Source organism: Cupressus sempervirens, chromosome 10 (assembly GCF_028749045.1).
Source record: "Cupressus sempervirens isolate cs-2001-9-10 chromosome 10, ASM2874904v1, whole genome shotgun sequence".
Classification (NCBI taxonomy): domain Eukaryota; kingdom Viridiplantae; phylum Streptophyta; class Pinopsida; order Cupressales; family Cupressaceae; genus Cupressus; species Cupressus sempervirens.
In genome coordinates this window covers 26,817,461-26,838,211 of record NC_143127.1, presented here as the reverse complement: position 1 = coordinate 26,838,211, position 20,751 = coordinate 26,817,461, and positions in this window count along the sequence as shown.

The window sequence follows — 20,751 nt, the reverse complement described above, 5'->3', positions numbered from 1 at the left end:
TCTTTCATAGAATATGCTGAGATGCATTAAACACTTCTCCTACTTAATGCCAAAAAATCACTTGATGGAGAAACCTTTCATATAACTTAATTTCTTGAAAAGAAATCTCAAGAAAGAGGAAAATACCTTAACTATGATGCTTGCAAACCTCTTCAATGCTATCAACAATAGATTCAAATCTTGTCTTGGTTTGGTAACTCTTGCATAGCATCACATGTTTTCTTTACAACCATCACCAAGGGCTTGAGATGACTTCTTCAAATCTGCATTCCAACTGTTGCAACCTTCACAATACCCTCAACTTCACAATTGCACTGGTGTAGAGATATAACTTCAAGTCGCCACTCACTAAGTGAGAAAAGATTTTCCCAACTTGCACAAACCAACAAGATGGTCTAGAATTTATAATAGGTATTTGAAAACTCACACACAACCTTGGAATTTCACACCCTTAACAAAGTGAAAGAAAACCTATTCTTGACCCTCAAATGCACAACAATACTTTGTGTTCACTTATCTGTTACCAATCTTCAAAGTTATTGCTGTCAAGGATAAGGCACAACTGAGAGACAAAAATCTAGTAGGGAGATGAAAAACAACTTATATTTATTACTATTATAATAATTTCATTGTGTCTTTCCCTAGTAGAGTTGCCATTTTGTTGGATCTTGATTTAACAATTTTGAAAATAACCAAGAAACCAGACCAATACATCTAAGGTTAGTAAATTCTTATAATGGATGCACCTAACTATGGTTTTGGGCCAACTATAAGGATAATTCCTTCTTCTTCTTTAGGCTCTTTAAGAACTAGGAAAGTGGACCTCATATTCTTTATATGGTACCGGTGTAAAGGCATACAACTAAATCTGAAAAACAGATAAAATCCCTTAATCTTCTATGTTTATGCAAGCATTCATGGATGAAATAGCTAATAACAGAGCACATGAATATGATAAACCAAGTGAGGGAAAATCTTTTAGCTCCTTAAACATAAAGGGAAAGATATTCAATTAAGATTTGTAACTCAACATAACTTGGGTATGCAACAATAGAGGACATGTAATCCCTGAGTAGACCAGTCCCTTATCCATTGGTCATCAACTAAACCTTAACATATAGATGGATATCCTAATATACTCGTATATCCAGACATCTGATCTATCTATCTAACTTGAAAATAGACATCTATCTTCATAAAAACTCTCATACTTATTGTAATATCCTCTTGGTGTAACCTACAACCCTGCCAATGTAAACAAGCATTTACATGGATCTTTGTTCCAACAACAAGTTTACTCTGACATACAACCTTAAAGGATTGCAATTGAGTTCAAGCTCTTCGTTCTCAAACACAAAACATTACAAATAATATAACAAGGAGATGAGAATCAGAATGAAACAAAAAAAATGTGAAGCTCTTGCATTAATTTCATTGAAACCAATACATCTTCTGCATGTTAACACTCAAAAAATACACAATGAATGACTGTATAATACGAAATGCTTCAAAAAGAAATACAATATGATGTTCATAAAAAAAGAACACTGAGAAAATGGTATCACAACTATGAGAAAATCTCAAAGAATTGGAACCATTACAAAGAGTAGAAAAGGAAAAAATATATAAGAGAAGATATTTTCAGGCACTGGAAGTTGAATTTGACATGTGTCCCACTAAAAATGTCTTCCATTTGAAGTCATTAAAATTGATGTTCTTCATCTGCCTACAATTAAAACCATCAACGATGCCACAAAAATATTTGATATATCTCATTAAAACAATTAGCAAAATATCTCATGGAGAAAATATCGGGTACAAATCAAATCTAAATTGGAGGCTCAAAATTTGATTTAGTTGGTAACATTTGCTTTTGCTGTGAAATCAACTTGTGTTGTTGCCAAAAACATAATTGTTCCCAACTACATTTAAAACCATCAAATCTCCCTCAAGTTTTTTGAAGTAGTCAAATATGATATAATCTAATCAAAATCTGATTGCAATTTCATCTACAACAATAAATCTACACTTTTCACTGAGATCCTCTCGAGAATACAAAATTGCCTGTAGCTACTTCTAGTAAATACCTGTACAAAATCTGACTACAAAAATAGAAAGTTTATTTCTTCCAATTTCATCAGTATATTATACTGCCTATTTCACACAAAAATTGTGCCCCTACCATCAATCTGAAAATCTGGCTCCCATGTCATGAATTGAGCTTTAAAATTTGAAAAATTTAAAAGTTATATAGTTAAAACTATATAAAACCTTAAAAATCTTCAAATCTTTGAAAATTTGAAACTTCATACTTTTGAACATTTCTAAAATTTATTTTTTATATTCATTTTCTCTTACTCCCCTTGCCACTTCTCTATTTTTTATTTGTTAAAATGCCCAAGCGAGCCCCACATCCATCATCATTTGAAATTTGAAATCATCCCCCTCCACGATATTATGACAAGCTTATTTCATAGTATGGAGGGGGCATCATAACATCTTACACATATATTATTTTCCTTCCGTTGTCATGACACTTCAAATTTTGTAGCATCTTAAAACTTACATTTCACATCCTCGATATTTTGACAATCTCACAATTTCATCAATTTCGCAATATCTTATGCCTTCTTCTTGGGCCTCCCAATCTCCTAACCACCTTTCCCATCATAGCATCATCAAGTATTGAAAATTACTCTACGATCTTACAATTTTTGTAAGATTATAAGTTGTCATTATACTTCCTCCAATCTTACGATTGATTGTAATATCAAAGCTCTTGCTCCTACCTTCATCGATCTCATGACAAGTCCTTCTTAGTGCTTAGGAAGTCAAAAAAAATTTGACTTTGCATGCCACAGTGGATGGCCCCCCCAACATAAGCCTGCACTAGTCATAAAGTGTCTGTCCTAAGACACTACAACATTGCACGTTTGGGATCTTAAAATGTTCAAAAATATAAATCCCAATCAATGTGGGATATCAACACTTTGAAAAACCTAGTCAATCTTCCAACTATTAGCCTGCCCTCTACAAACTAGCATTTCCCCCCCCACACATTGTGGTTATTCCTTTCAAAAATAACTCATTCATTTCTCCTGGATGTGGAACTCCTTGCTTGGAGATGTGGTCACTTTCTTTGCTTGGGGCTTCCTTTGTTCAGTGATTAGATGTTTTGTAAATCTCTTCTACCTTTGGCCACTATGGATGCTCTTCAAAACATGGGCTACAGCTATGGTCTGGTATCCCTTCAACACCATCTCCCCTTAACCTCACACTACATGTGGACAATCCTATAGATTCCATCCCCATACTCCTCTATGTACAACACCTAACTCCTGGGTATATCCATTGAACTTTCAATGTGAGGCTCATCTTTATGCTATGGTTAGCCATAAATGGCTCCTCTATTCTATCTCCAATGTCATGGAGACCTTTTACCTGTGGATCTACTCTCATGCCCACACCATGTGTTAGAAATATTAATCCTCCCTTGGATGTATTTAATTGGGATATTCCAAGGATCCCTAAATGTAGTTTGTCCTATTGTACACATGTGGAGGACATGCCATTTACTTGTCCTTTGACAACTCATTTTTTATAATTCCTTTATTAAAAAATTTAGTTTATTCTCCTTAAGAGGATTTTGACACTTTGCACACACCTATTGTGAATGTGGCATTCATAGAAATGGGAGTTACACATGAGAACACATGCAACTCCTTTCTCATCTCTTTAAAAGAGATGCTTCTTTCTCTTTCTTCTTTACACATCACTTTGATGTTATTGTATTGAGCTATTTTGCTCCACCACTTTCTCTCTCTCTTCTCTAGACATTTGCCTTCATTCATAATACTCACAAGGGGTTTTCTTTGCTTTTCCCTTTCAAATCCTTGTCTCCATTGTTGAACTATCTTGGTGTATGCTCTTGGATTTTTCTTATCTCATGGTAATATTATTTCACACTTAACTTACTTGGATTTTTTTCTTTCCTTGCTCTATCTTATTGTTTCTTACATGGTATCAAAGCTTGGTTACTAATCCTCATTTTAAGTTTTTGTGTTGAAGGTTTCCATTCATTAGAGCACACCTTATTTGGAGACGTTATTGAGAGAAGAAGTTTGTGTTGTGGTTTTTAGCTCATCCTAACATCTTGTGCATGCAGGTTTTTATTTTTTATTTATTTTTATCATCTTTTAACCATTATTTTCTAACCCTCTTTGGAAGGCTTGCCACCAAAGGGTTTTCCTATCAAAAATTACAATTTTTTCCTCTTGTTTTGGAAGGCGTGCCACCAAATCAAGTAGCATTTATCATCACTTATTTCAATAGCATTTAAATTGTGCAATTTTGTAGATTAATTTTCTTTAATTTAAAAAAAAAAATTCCCTAATATTTTCATTGCAGGAAACACTTAAATAATCCTAAGTGTGATTATTTTTTTACTACTTATACTAGTTAGTTTAAACTATATCTCTTTTGATATTTAAATATATCCTAACCTATATCTCTTTTGAAATTTAAAATATATTTTAATCTATATCTCTTTTGAAATTTAAAATATATTTTAATCTATGAGATTTTAAATATTTAGTATCTATGTACTTTCCATATCAGATCTTTCCTTTACTATTCTCTTTTTAGTTCTTTTTAGAACCTTTTTGATCATCTCCCTATTATTTTTTTAATCTTTCATCTTCTTAAGCTAGTTTCTATTTTTCATTATCTTTGTTTCTTCTTTGTTGAATTCACCAGTTCTATTTTGCTCCTGCCTTCAACTTCCCTCCCTTCCAATCTTCTCATGCATGAGCTAGCTTCCTTGCTTCAGTCTTATGTGAGAAACCATCTTGAAGCCACCTCCTTGTGGCTTGTTGCTAGTGTCAACTCCTTCATTCCTTGCCATGTCTTTTTTTTTTCTGCATTGATTTCTGATCATACTGTGCTTGCCCTCCTCTTTGCATCTATCTCTCCCACCCAATCTCCTTGTCATGTCTTTTCTTGCAAGTTGTGTGCCTCTCCTTGCAGCTCAAAGTGGTCAAGCCTCCTCCTAAACCCTCTATGTTCTCAATAATTGCATCCTTGATCTTCTCAATGTCACCTTTTGCCTCTACATGCATTGGTTGTCATGCCCCATCTTGTAGCTGCTCTTCATTCCAAAGGCCTTCTTCTTTGCTGCATTAGATTTTTTTTAAGTCTTTAGGTTTACTCATTGATTTTTAATAGCTTTACTCATTGATATTTAATATTGTTTTGTTTTGTTTGGCTTGTATTTACTCAAACCCATTTTTTTCTTCTATCTTCATCATTCTAAGGTTTTTTTTAGAGTTGTTAAATAATTTCAAGGTAACAATTTAGTTATAATGCTTTCATTATTATTTCTTTATATAGTTTTGTTTGGTTTACATTTATTATTTATTATTTATTATTGTGGTCATAATAGAGAGCTATAAAATTAATTTATAACTTCAAATTTTGACCCCTTATAAGTTGTTTTTAATCATTTCAAATCATTAGGAATAATAATAATAGTTGGATTTGTCTGACTTTTTTTTAATGCAATAATCATTCTAAAACGCTCCTGTATTATTCTTTTTTTGTTATAGATTAATCATTATTCTAACGTTTTCTTGTAGGGCTGTATCATTTTTTTTTTCATCTATTCCACTTCTATTTGCCATTTTTTTTCTCTATCGAGTTTCTTTTCTGTCAAGTTTCATCTTTTAGAAACTTATTCATAGTTTCATCAGCAAGTTTCTTTAATTCAAGTTAACTTTTAAGTCATATTTCTATAAGGGGGAAATTTTTTTCTCATAAAGATGTCAACCTTATTTCCAAAAATAAAACTTAATAGTTCTAATTATCACTCCTGGAAAACACATTTTTCGTTCATTTTTCATTTTAAACACATGTTAGAGATAGCCACTGATCCTTTTGTTGAACCTAGTTCAGTGGCTACCCAAGATGAAAAAGATACTTGGAAACTTAAAAATGAAGAAGCTTTAGGTTTAATTGGTATTTCCATTATTCTTGATTTATATGTTTTAATTGCAAATTTTTCCAAAGCTCATGAAGCCTGGACAATTTTGCAAACCCAATATGATAGTGCAGATGAATCCTGCAAAATATAGTTGCAGGATGAACTTGAAGATCTAAGGTATAAAAATTTTAAGACCATGGATGAATTTCTATTACAATTTTATGCAATTAAAAGACATCTAGTTGGTTTAGGTGTTTAGTTAGCTGACATTTTCTTAATTCATATTCTTCTTAAAAAGTGTCTTCCTAGATAGTTTCAACAATTTATAACTAATATACATGCACAACTTGCTATTCCTACTTTAACTGCTCAATTAACTTATGTTATTTTTCAAAATCTATTACGATAGGAAGAAGCCAAGCTAATTCATTTTGGTACTCTTAAATCAACTGAACATGCATTTATGTCTCAAAATTCAAATACTAGTAACTTTCATTCAAATAATAATAATCATTATCATAATAATCACAATCACAATAATAACAACTCTAATCATTCCAATAATAAATCTAATGTCAAATATAACAATAATAACAATAATCATAACAATCATCACACTCACAATCATAGTAATTCTAACTTTAATAATAATAATCAAAGGAATCATTCAAATTCCAAACCTCATTGTTCTTATTGTGGAAAAGTTGGTCATGTTGTTAATAATTGTTTTAAAAAGAAAAATGATAAAAAACCTATGAACAACAATAGCCATCATCAAAAATCAAATCATAAAAAAGGCAACTCTAATGGTTCTAATTCTTATCATGCTTTTACTTGTAGCTATAATGTTTGTAGACCTTTAGAATGGATTGTTGATAGTGGTGCATCACAAAATGTCACTTCTCATAAGGAAATTTTTGATACTTTGCAACCTGACATTGCTAATATTCCTATTCAGTTAGCTAATAATCGGACTTGTAAAGTTGAAGGTTTAGGTGATGTAACTATTCCTAATGGTAAACTGCATGATGTACTATATGTACCTAATCTGAAAACTAATATGCTTTCTATTGCAAAGTTATGTTAGGACTATAAAGTTGAATTCTATAAAGATATGTGTTATGTGATAGATCCTCAAACTAAACAAGTGATTGCTCATGCTAAAATGGATAATGAAAATTTATTTAAATTCCATGAATTTGCTAGTTCATGATATTCTTTATGTACTTCCATTGATTTCAATATATGGCATGAAAGACTTGGCCATTTAAGTTTGGATTATATTACTTTAATGCAAAAAAGAAATATGGTTGATGGTTTGCCTCACATTATTCCTTCTAAGATTTCTTGCATTGGTTGTATGAGTGGTAAGATGCATAGCGAGCCCTTTCCAAGTGGTAAATCATGGTGGGCAACTCATAAGTTGTACCTTGTCCATAGTGACCTTTTGGGCCCCATGGAGAATAAATCCATCCAAGGTTCTCGGTATGCACTTACCTTTGTTGATGATTTTTCTAGACAAAATTGGATCTATTTTTGCATAGCAAGGATCAAGTTCTTGATATATTCAATGAATTTAGTTATATGTTGAAAGGCAATCTGGTTTTAAATTTAAAATCCTTAGAACTGATAAAGGAAAGGAATATGTGAATAATGCTTTTCACTCTTATTTGAAATCATGTAGAATGAAACAAGAGCTTACTATTCCTTATACACCACAACAAAATGGTGTGGTGAAAAGAAAGCATCAGACCATTATTGAAATGGCTAGATACATGTTACATGCTAAGAATTTTCATTATAAATTTTGGGCGGAAGTCATGTTTTGTGCAACTTATCTTCTTAAGAGGACTCCTACCAAAGCTCTCAAGGATACTACTCTAGAAGAGGCTTGGTCTAATAGGAAACCTGATTTACATCATTTGTGAATTTTTGGATCTGTTGCTTATGTTCATACTCCTAAATAGAAAATGCATAAATTAGATGCTAAGTCTTCTCCTTATATTTTTGTTGGTTATGATGAAAACACTAAGGGTTATCATTTTTATGATTCTACTACTAACAAAGTTCAAGTTGCAAGAGATGTTTACATTGAAGAAAATGGTGTCCATGACTGTTCTACTACACATGATGCAGAATTTAGTGGCACTAAAATTGTGCTAGTGGAGGACCAACCTCGTTCTCTTAACCCTACTCCTCCTTTTAATCCTACAACTCAAGCTCCACCTATTATTTCTTCTTCTACTAGTAATGATATTAAAATAGCTACTAATGATGCTTTTATTGATAATGATTCTTCCTCTAGTGATGATTCTATTACTACTAAATGTAAACCTAAATGGGCTCAAGGCTTAATACATGAAAGTGATGACTATATTACTAGATTCAATGGAATTAAAGCTAGAAGGATTAATTATTGCAATTATGCTTTGATGACTACTATTATGAATTCTAATGATCCTAAGTCCTTTGATCAAGCTAACTCTCATGCTCATTGGCAAAAGGCCATGAAAGAGGAATATGACTCTTTAATTGCTAATCAAACTTGGGACTTAGTCAATTTACCTCTTGAGAAGAATATAGTTTCATGTAAATGGTTATACAAAACAAAATTGAATGCTAATAATGAAATTAGTAAATTTAAGGCTAGATTAGTTGCTAGAGTTTTTTCACAAATTGAAGGATTAGATTATAATGAAACTTTTGACCCTGTTGTTAAAATGCCTACTATCAAATTAGTTCTTGCTTTACCATCTAAAATGAATTGGCCCATTCACCAAATGGATGTTAAAAGAGCCTTCTTAAATGGTAATTTACATGAAGAAATCTATATGGCTCAACCCCTTAGATTTGTTAAGAAAGGTAGTGAAAATCTGGTTTACAAAATAAAAAAATCTATTTATGGTCTCAAACAATCACCTAGAGAATGGTATTTTAAAATTGAGACATTCTTTATTTCGCAAGGCTTTGCTAGAAGTAAGAATGATCCTAAATTATATATTAAACATGCTCAAAATGATATTATCATTATTATTATTTATGTGGATGATATAATTCTCACTTTGAGTTTAGATGCTTTGATTTCTGATATTAAGTTTCAACTTAAATAGAAATTCCAAATGACTGATTTGGGTACTTTAAATTACTTCTTAGGTATACAAATTTGGAAAACTCCTAAGGGTATCTTTATTTCTCAAAGCAAGTATGCTCATGACCTTTTGCAAAAATTTAAGATGAATGATTCTAACCATGTTTCAATTCTAACTAAATTAGAAACTAAATTAATGGCTGATATGAATACTCCTTTTGTTGATGAAACTTTGTATAGGCAACTGGTAGGAAGTTTAAATTATTTAACTCTTACTAGACCTAATATTTCTTATAGTGTTGGTTTAGTTTCCAGATTTATGTCTAAACCTCAACAAACACATTTTAAAGTTGCTATAAGAATCTTAAGGTACATTAAAGGAACTATTAATATGGGATTATTTTATGATGCCAATTCTACATTTATTTTACAAGGCTATATTGATTCTAATCTAGGTGGAGATCCCAATGATGGGAAATCCACTTATGGCTATTGTTTCTTTGTTGGTTCAGGTGCAATTTCTTGGAAAAGTAAAAAAGAGCACTCTATTTCTCTTTGCTCAACTGATGTTGAATACAAAGGTTGTACTAATGTAGCTAAGGAAGCCTTATGGCTTAGAAAAATTCTTGAAGATTTGGGTTTACCTCAACAAGCACCTACCCCTCTACATTGTGACAATCAAAGTGCCATTACCTTGGCGAAGAATCTAGTTTTTCATGCAAGGACCAAATGTAATACCCCAAAATTGGCTCATTGCCATGATCACCAATTTTGGTCTATTCTGATCAATCCTAAGACCTATTCTAATAGGCAATTCTTATTCTGCTACTCGCTACTTGACTTAATTGTCAGATGCAAAAAACCCTAATCTACATTTATCATACTCATAATCTAATCCCTATAGTATGCACTCATATTAGTCACCAGTTGTTTCAACTGTGTCTACCTAATGTTTCTTGGGTCACATCTCCAGATTCCTTTATGGAAGATCTCTCTTGCATCAGTCACTAGTCCTCCCTGTGTTTGTCTACTGTCACTCAGTCCACTTTATGTTCTTCATCTTGAAGTTTCCTCTTTGACCTCAGTCACCAATCATTCTAATTGCGTCTACCAACTATTGTCACCCTACTAAAGAGATTTTTTTCAGACATGTTCTAGACACTGACACCTGACATCAATCCCAAAAATATTGAACTCAAAAATGATATACTTGTTTGGATATGCAGAGCATTTTCTTTGTTTTCTTTGTTTTGCTTTATCATATCTCCTCATGTAACTCAATGATGTCATCTTCGACTAGAGAAGTAATGACTGGGGGCATGATATTTTCCTTGCTTTTTGTTTGTGGTTTAGTTCCAATAGGTTGATCTATTCCTATAAAAGGGGTGTCCACTATAAGAGCCTCCATCTCATATTGGATGGCCATGTGTACCTCGATTCCTTTTATACAAATATGTCAATAACATTGGTTCTTCTCCTTGTTTGTTGGAGTGAACTCTTCATGCTACAGTAAGTACTGATACTCATCCTGCTAAGTGAACATACGAGTCACTGCGAGTATATCTAGCACACTTCTATCTTAGGTTACAAACGCAAGGGTCATTGCAAAATAAAATAAAATTGAATACTTAGCATAAGATGGATCTCCCATGTGTTTGGTGTGTCTATCATGCAAGCAACATTCTGGTCATCCTAGCATTTATGCTTTGATGTTTATGTTAACTAGCTATATTAAAAGGGACAAATGTACTAGTCATTCTGGCTTCTTGTACCTTGAATGCTTACATTTAATCCTGAAAAACCTATAATGTATGTTCTATTCATATTCCCACGATTGCAATGTTAGTGGGAATTGTATAACATACGAGCTTTGTTCTATATCCAGTGATGATAAATCATCAAGGCTTGGTAATCAAACCTAGGGTTGCATTTAACATAAGTCTTGCATTACATACTTCACTTGCATACACATGCAATTCGGTTGTGATTCTATTTCTCCCTTGTGTGATGAAGGATTGGGGGCATCTTCAAACATATTAGGTTTCTCCATGGCTGCACAAGCATTTGATTCGTCAATTCATGCTCCTCAATGGAATACCTATCATTGTCAAGAAAAAACACACAACACTACATGAGATGTCAGTCCATTTCCATATGCATTGCATCCATATACTCATAATATCTACTCTACATGCTCATAATCACATCACATCACATCAGAATACATATGCATTCATATCAAAGTACAACATGTATCTCATCATCATCATATTGACATCTCATGTACATCAAAGTGAAACAAACATAGACAATGACATGTACACTACTACTCGACTCAAAAATCTTGTATTTATATCTCTCAAAAAAATGGGTCAATACAAAAATGGGAACTACTCGAGTGATATCAATCAAAATGGCGCTGGCACACCAATCAATACATAGCAAGAGATCAAGAATCAAGAGCCAGATGCACAGCATCTAACTTTTCCCTATGCTCTTTTCTCCAGGAGGAGTAGGAGTAGGATCTATAGGCGGAGGAGGAGGTGGTGGCATGTCAAGTCTAGCAGGAGGTCATGCACCTCCTGACTCTTGAGCATATTGTGAAAATTGCTGCACCTGCAGAGCCTCATCAGGCATCACTATCGAATATGTAGCAAAGTAGTAAGCTGCCTAAGATGACTAAAGGCAGATCTCATCCTGTGAAATCTCCAATCTCTACTCAGTAGTCTAGGCATGCTCTCTCCATCGGTCAATCTCTCGCTGCCGCTCCAGCAACTATGAGTCTCGGATAGCTACCTGTATCTACAGATCCCCCAACTGTCGGGAGGCTTGATGAATTTTCTCTCAATAATGCCATATTGTGTGCTATACCCTAGCCGTCAGTTGATATGGCATATCCTCATCAAGCATCTCAAGTGCCTGCTGCTATGGTGGTTCATGTTGTTGTGGTGGCACTTGCTGCTATGGGGCTTGCTCCTCTGTCCTCTGCCTCCACTGCCGACCATGTCTTGTCCCACTACCCCCGACACTTGGGTCTAATCCCATCTTCTATGGGGGAATATACAACTATTGTACTTGGTGCTAGACCTATGGCTGCTACTATGACTGTACCTATGGCTATTTCTATGCCTGTTGCTACTGGGGCACCTGTCTCTGTGCCTTCCTGGCCATCCCCAATGGATCTGTAAATCGAGGGAATGGATGACTAATAAGATAAGCTTGATATGTAGGTGTCATCCCTACATCTACTACCTCTAGCAAGTAGTCCTATTGAACCATAGCTAGGCTATGTACATCTATCATAGATCTATCAAGATCCATCCATGGAGGCCATCCTTGCTCTATGTCCCTCTGCAACCTGGCATAGGCGCAGTACTCTTGTGAGATATCCTATGGTTGGCCATACTACTACCACATCCATGAGATCAATTCCTCTAGGATCTGTGAAATCCTCCCCACTAGTGGTCATGAGCTAAATATCCAAGGTAGCTCCCTTGGGGCATCATCCCAATCCTCAGTCTCTCACTAGGGCCACCATACGACAGAGACTAGGTCATCAAGATGCGTCCTCCAATGCTCTGTCTTACCCAGGAAGACCTGGGTAATGTTCCCTCGATATCGACAGATGTAAGGCTCCAACTCTCTGGCATCCTCAAAAATTGGCTTGCATACGGGAAGATGCTCCTAGGCCCAGATCTGAAGCATGTATACTCCGACGGCCATAGTCTTCTTCTCATGGAAGACTATCTCGTGCATCTCATGGTATAGGTGGGCCAGCATGCACTCACCCCACCCAAAAATCTTTGGTGCCTCTATCATCCTATGGAGCATGACACCCCACCCACACTCCAAACTATGTTGTCCTCTATTAGGACACAAGAAAAAGCTCAAGAATATAGCTAGCACAAATACCAACCTATGTGTTAGCCTGTATGTATGCATCAACTCATCCTAGCTGATGGCTTTACCTCATTGTAGCCCTCTACCAAATACAACAAAAAGTGCCTCTGTGCCTACTCAAGGCATCATATCGTACATGATTCATGCACTATGAAAGGAGATCCTCAATATCCTCCATATGTCCTTTAGGGTGATGGTCATATCCCCCACAGGTAGGTGAAAGGTGTTCATCTCTGAATGGAAATTCTCCACCAAAGCTGTGAGTAAGCCGTGATTCACCATCACGACTGGGATTTGGCATAGAGAGGACAAATCCAATCACACAATGTGTGCCTGATCAACATCATCGAGACTCCACAACAACTCTCCATATGGCAGATAATGTGATCTAAATGAAACATCATCAAAGAACTCCTACACACACCCAAACAAACAACGACAAGCAAACAATTAGTACTGGCATGAAATGGCTGAACAAAGCTAATAAAAATGCAAATTTCATGTACAAAATTGAACATTTTAACTTATACTATCACGGGTTCTCGCATGACGATCTTCATATCTCGCGCGAAGTTTCCCTCTTTCGCATGAAGAATCTATTCATCACGTGAGAGACAAAGTTCTTACATATGAAGAATCTCATTCTTCACGCGAGAGGTGGGTGTCTCCCGCGTGAGAAACCTCACCGATGTGTGCGAAGAAATAGCGCACCCCATTTCTTCATGTGAGAAGAGAAAATCTTCGTGTGAGAAAGGATAGTCTCGCATGAAGACCATTTGGACAACTCTAAAACATCCTAAAAAATGCAATAAATGACCTCGTAAAGCATGAAAGAAAAAGTATGAAGGTGGGAAATTGATAACTCACTGGTGGTCTATAGTCTGATGGCCAACTATGTCATCTCGAGCACTCAAAACGATGATATCTCACATTCACTTCCATGTCTCTCTCAGAGCTCAATTCACTAAAGGAAAAAAAACACAAATGAATTGAAAATGACCCCTTGGGCCCTTATATAGCTATTGACCTAATTTTTCAAAGTGCTTCGATTTGTGCAAAAATCACCCCCTTGGCTAATTTGATCATTCTGAATCCATTTTTGAGATTGAATTCAAAATTTGACACACCTAAGTGCCTCAAAAATGCATTTTAAAATTTTAGGGATTGACGCGATTGAATGCTTGTGCAGCCAAATCTTTCTAATACTTTGGGATTCTTGGAATTCTTTCAACTCTAAATTCTTCAATTTTTCAAAAGTCATTTTGAAAATAGTCAACTAAAGTCAACTATGCTCAATTCTAGTCAACTCTTTGGTCAAACTTGGTCTTTTGGACCTTGAAATCACTTTGGATTAACTTCCAATTTTCTTAAGATCGTTCTGATCTCTTCATATTTTCTCTTGATTGTTCTGATCTCTTCTATATTTTGCTAAACCTTGGATTTCTTCTGTATCTTTCATCATTCTCCTTATATCATACTTCTGGTATGTCATCTTTCGATTTCACTCCTGAGGGGGTAGGATGATTACATCATTGAATTTGAATTTCAAATCAATCTGAATATTCATAGCTTGGGGCATCTTGTTCCTATCTTATGTCCTCGTCACTCGGGACATCTCATCACTTGGGGCATCTTTCTCCCTCCTATCTGGCATCTTTGCTATCTATCTTATCTTTTCATCAACTGTTCAATCTTATAACAACTCATCTCAGAGTTTGATGGACAGGTATTGGGATAGTCTAAACCCGGACTCCTGAGGATCAAGCCTTGTTCTGGGGATGATTCTACCACTCATGATTGAATCTTGTTATCTTTTATTAATCTTAGGTATCTAGGTGTTCTATCTAGATCCTTAAAGGTTAAGCTCTGTTCTGGAGATAATCTTTTAAATGCTTTCAATCTCAAGTATCTAGGTGTTCTATCTAGATCCTTAAAGGTTAAGCTCCATTCTGGAGGTAATCTTTTAAATGCTTTCAATCTTAGGTATCTAGGTGTTCTATCTGGATCCTTAAAGGTTAAGCTCCATTTTGAAGATAATCTTTTAAATGCTTTCAATCTCGAGTATCTAGACATTCTATTTAGATCCTTAAAGGTTAAGCTCTGTTCTAGAGATAATCTTTTAAATGCTTTCAATCTCTGGTATCTAGGTGTTCTATCTGGATCCTTAAAGGTCAAACTTCATTCTGAAGAAACCTTTTAAATGCTTATCAATTTAAGGTATCTAGGTATTCTACTTGGATTCCTTGGGATTAAGCTCTGTTCTAGAGATAGTCCTTAAAAGCTTATCAATTGGTCTTCATATCATCAATTTCAGAACCAATCTCATTTCTTGATCCTTGCATCATGCTTTTTGATTTTCTTTGAATTGAACATGCTGCTCCCACATTCATTCAAAGAGGGGCAAAATATAATACCCCAAAATTGGCTCATTGCCATGATCACCAATTCTGGTCTATTCTGATCAATCCTAAGATCTATTCTAATAGGCAATTCTCATTCTGCTACTCACTATTTGACTTAATTGTCAAATGCTTAAAACCCTAATTTGAATTAATTAGAATCTTTATTTAATTCCTATAGTATTGACTCGTATTAGTCACATTAAACCTATTGATTAAGATTTAATTTAATTATTAAGTATTTATACTTTAATTAAATTAAATTGTCACCTAAGGCTAATGTACTATGGAATTAAATTTATTTAATTTAATAAATATGCCTATTTTAATTAATTAAAAAAAATTATTTAATTAAATAGAAAAGCTATTTCTAATTAATTAAGCAAAGTTATTTAATTAAATAGGAACCCATTCCTAATTAATTAAATGAAGTTATTTAATTAAATAAGAAAAGTGTCTCTAATTAATTAAATAAAATTATTTAATTAAATAGAAAAGGTATTTATGAGAGCATATCTCATTTTATTAAATTAAATATTCTTTTTAATTCTTCTCTTTAGTTCAAAAATGGAAATTTCCAGTTCATTGTTGATCAAATTAGAAGTGATCCAGATCTTCTTTCACACTAAAGTCTATCTGAGCTGACTGACTCTTACACTCAGACCTGAGTTAGTTAACTCCTTTTAATTTGGGAATCTTCCACCTTAACTGAACCTCATCTTCAATCCTGACCATTGATTGAAATCGATCTCAACCGTTGGAATATTTCAGGAAAATCTATTTAAGAGACCCTCATTTCTTCATTTTTTAGATGTTGAATTTGAATAGACGTCGAATTGCTGTTGCATTTTGCACTCACATAGCTCATTACTATCTTTCATACATTTCTTAGCTTAATTTCATATAGTTTTAGAAATGCATACATTTAGTATAATTTCCTTTACATGTTTTTAGATTAAAAATACATATTTCATTCTAGATTAATTTGCATACTCATATAGACTAATTACATTCTCAAATCATTCATTCTTAGAGGGTTTGGTTGCCTGCACCTTGATTCGGAGGATATCAATAGGAAAAATCCCTTTAGATAGAAGGAAACAAGTTAGCTTGCAGGGAAAATCTTGGGTGAACAATCTCATATTCATTCCAAGATGAATCTACAAATAATGACTGTGTTGAAGTGTGTGTGTTAACAGAGGCCACATATCCATGCATACATTTCTGGTGCCCACCGTGGTGCCCAAGAAAATCAATTTCTCAGGGCTTCTCTGCATATTTTTATCAAATTTCAAACTCTCTATCCATACAGTTCCGTACAGATTCATAGATCTTTGCACGAGATAATCCATTTCCACGTGAGGATTCTAAATCTTCATGCGAGGATTCTTTTTAGGTCATGCGAGAAAATGCTTGAGCACACAAAACTTTGCATGGAACCTTATTTCTTCGCATGGGCCATAAAAAGATTTCGCATAGCTCTGCTAGAGATTTCGCGCAAGATCTTGTAACAACAACTTCTATTTCAAGCATTTTCACTTTGCAAGTTCCTTAATTTCCTTAACATACTTTTCTTGGAATCTGTTTTGTGTTGTTTCTCTGATATTTTGTAGCTTAACTATTGTCTATAGGATTGTTTGTTAAAGATTCCTCATACAACCCACTCAAACATGGACTAATTGTTTGCTTGCAGGATGATTGTTGAAGACACATTTGATGAAGACTCTTTTAAAACCCACAAAACAGTGTGTCTTCTTTTCTTGTTTTTCAAACTAGTCTAATTAGGAGCTGGTGAACTTCCTAGGGTGCAAGACAAAAGAATAGGGATTATGCTCTTCACCACTTGGAGGTCATGACCAAGGGTGAATAAAAAACTTAGACGCTTATGAAAGATGGCATTCTGAAGAAGGCAAGCAGCTTAGTGGTTCTCTAGTACAAGTCCTTTTCTATGAAGGGATGATGATTTCTTTTTAGGGAATTAGAATCTTGAGGAAGGATAAGTCTAGATTGATTAAGCTAAGTGGGTAATCAATCTATTTTGCATGTTTGGGTGTGGAAGTAAGGTAGAGGATTATGCTCTTTCCCCTTGAAGGAAATTAGAAACTTTGATCCTTAAATCTAGACCACCAATCTGTGTCAATCCTTTAGAGGGCCTGCCAGAGTGATCCATCCTCTAAGAATGACCCAAGTGAGCACACTCCTTTCGCCGGATATTCCAACTCACTATAATCAAGATGATTTGTAGAGTGAAAGACTCCAAAGCTGAATTAATTTCTTCCCCTTGATTATTGATATCACATATCAAGGGGAAGCTTTGTCTATGCACTGGTAAGTGTCGGCCCCTATCTTGCTAAGCAAGTAGTGTGCACTTTCAAATGTTGGTGTGGGCTACTAGTCTCAACTTTTCTTGTAGAGCCACCAAGAATTAATATGAATGGAAGCCAAGTAAAAACCTCTTAGTTAGAAGCCACCCTGTTCACCTCTGAAAGGAGGCATAATCTTTGTACAAGGAGGGGGAAGAATCTCTCTTGTAGAACTTACCATAGGCATGCTACTGGACATTTAAAGGTGGTATACATGCTCATCCCCTGCCACAAGGGAACTCATTCAACATATACTATTGAGTCCTTTGAATATACCAAAAACACGGGTGCCCTCTAGGGGGTGACACAGTTGTGTGAGGTACACACATGTGCATAGGATGTGGGACAAAAGTTTTTCCTTATCTAATTTTTTTTTTTTAGGGATAAAAGAATGTTTGTTCTCGAGTCATAAATAAGTCCAAAAATATCTACAACAAACAAAGGTCGAGACTCTCGTATCCTGTTGAGTTGCTTTTCTCTCGGCAGGACTATTTTTGACTACTGCTTGCTTCCCGTGTCTTGTGAAAAATACTTTGTCTTACTTGAATCCCAACATCATTTTATAAACTTGAAAATCAACCTTGCAATCTACCTATTATCTGTCAAAACTTACCAACAATTTGTCTGGAATAGTCTAAAATTGTCAAAATCTCTTCAAAATCCAATGCTGTTGTTAATCTGGTCTTGATTTTCATGCACAGACTTTTACTTTCTCGCGTGAGAATATATTTTTTCATGCAATCTGATTTAGATCTTCACGCAAGATCTTTCATATACACATGTGAGATCTTGCATCTATCTTGAGTTTTCCTATCATTTCTTCATGTGAGATAGAAAAATCCTCACGAAAAATTAAACCACTGTCATGAATCTTCACGCGGCTCGTTGAACTTCTTCGTGTGGCTCATAGAGAAATCTGTGCGAGACCTTACTTTAAAACTATCAAATCAATTTATTTGAGCAATCTACATCCTCCATCTTGTTAGCTTCCTGCACTAAGTTGTCCTTTTCTATCTGTGCACAGTCCTGATTAGTGGTATTTATCTAAACCAAAGATTTGTGATTCACATTTCGACTAGTCTTGTCTTTTACTTCTTTGGATTCTTATTCCTTAATTCTTGTCATACTCCATGTTGCAATATTCATAACCTTTGGCTATTCTAGCTTTCAAATTAGACTACTCATGCCTTAGTATACAAAATTCTTGTCTTAACCCATTGAGACTCAGTCATAGTGCAGTCCTTGTTCGGGTTCTTGCTTCTTGTCCTTGTCTATGACTGTCGCAACTAGAAGCGGCAACATGTTTTATCCTCTTAGAATTAGGTGATGTCATGCTAGGGGTTGTAATCATGGAAGAGGTCACTTACCTTTCATTACACAATCTATATCTAGTTCGGCTAGTGAGGCATCTTTGCGATCTCCCTCACCTGCCAGGTCACCTTGAATTCAACAAAAATTTTCCATAAACTTGCAACAAATTAGGAATCCTTTGTACCAAGAGGACATTGAGATAGGTAGAGGTCCTACATCACCAAACATGATGTCTGATTCCTTTTTTAGAGGACCTTTTGAAATACAACACATTGAAACTAAACACGCTCCTACAATGACTAATTGTGGAGCTAAACATGGTAGTCATAGTAGACATCAAAAACCACCAAGGAATGACAAAGAAAAGAGAAATACCATGACTCTGATGAGGAATAGGAAGAAGTAGAAATACTCCCTGAACACATAGAAAAATGTCAAAGAGACAAAAATTTTCAAAAGTTCATGGGAATCCTATTCAACGAAGAGAAAGAAAAGTACTTTCTCAAACTTTCCCAAGAGGGAGCAAAGTTACCCTCTCATTTCAATGTGGAAACCATTATCACACCTGAAAAAGAAACTGAGACTTCTAAACTCCAAAAATAATTGAAAATTATGCAAGACCAATTGGCTTAGATGATGCACGAGAAAGAGAAACCCACAAAGACATACACATTGGACGCTCTCTCCATTTCCATTTGACAAAAGCATAAACATGCCGCTGTAGATGCTTAAAATCATCCCTAAACACTATATTAATTAATTTTAATATTTCCTATGACATTGTAATTAATTATTAATTAATTAATTATATTACTCACATTACTCTACTTATTTAATTAAATTATTTTAATTAAATGAGTTCATTCTCTTAAGTATTTAAATCTAATTTACATACTTCTAGCCTTAATGTGTTATATTAATTTAACACATGATCCTCCATCTTTCCTATTTTTTAAATAAATTTTGTTTATTTAATCCTCACATCTTATTAATTCTTCTAAACCCATGATTCAATTAAATTTTACTTAATTTAATCTTAAACCTAACCTAGAGCCTAGCTTACACTCATCATTTTCATCCTTTTAAGCCTACTTCTTCTCTAATCCCATTTAATCATTCCTAATCATCTCCCTAATCCCCCTCATTAGCCTAAGTGTGTGCTCACACATGTGTGAGATGACATGCCTACGCACTCTTGTCTCCCACTCTTCTTCTCAAGTTTTCTCACACGTGTGTGAGCAAACTTTGAATTCTTGACCATTTGCATGGCTTGCATGTCACCTTATGTGGCATCTACATGGATGCCACCTCACCAAGCCCTCTCTTGAGCCTATAAGTAGAGGGCTTGTCTCAAGCGTTTGACATCTCCCATTTTTGCATTGTTATCATGCCATTTTGAGTTTTGAGTTCTCATGCTAAGAGTTTGCATTGTACTTTGATTTTTATAGAGATTTCTAAGATCATACTAACAATTTGGTAGCTGATTTAGTTTGCTTCATGCATTTTTAATCTAGTTTCTTCATGCATTAGCATCTCCATCTTAGTTTAGCTTGCACATTTCATTAGTTTCTTAGTTGCATTTCACATTTCATCATCGAATACCCTCAAGTATGGCTTTTTCCATAGCCATTTTTTGAGGTATTTCTCATGTCATTTAGCCTAGGTTCATAGTGCATTTGCACTCACATTTGCATAATCATTCAAGATATTCCT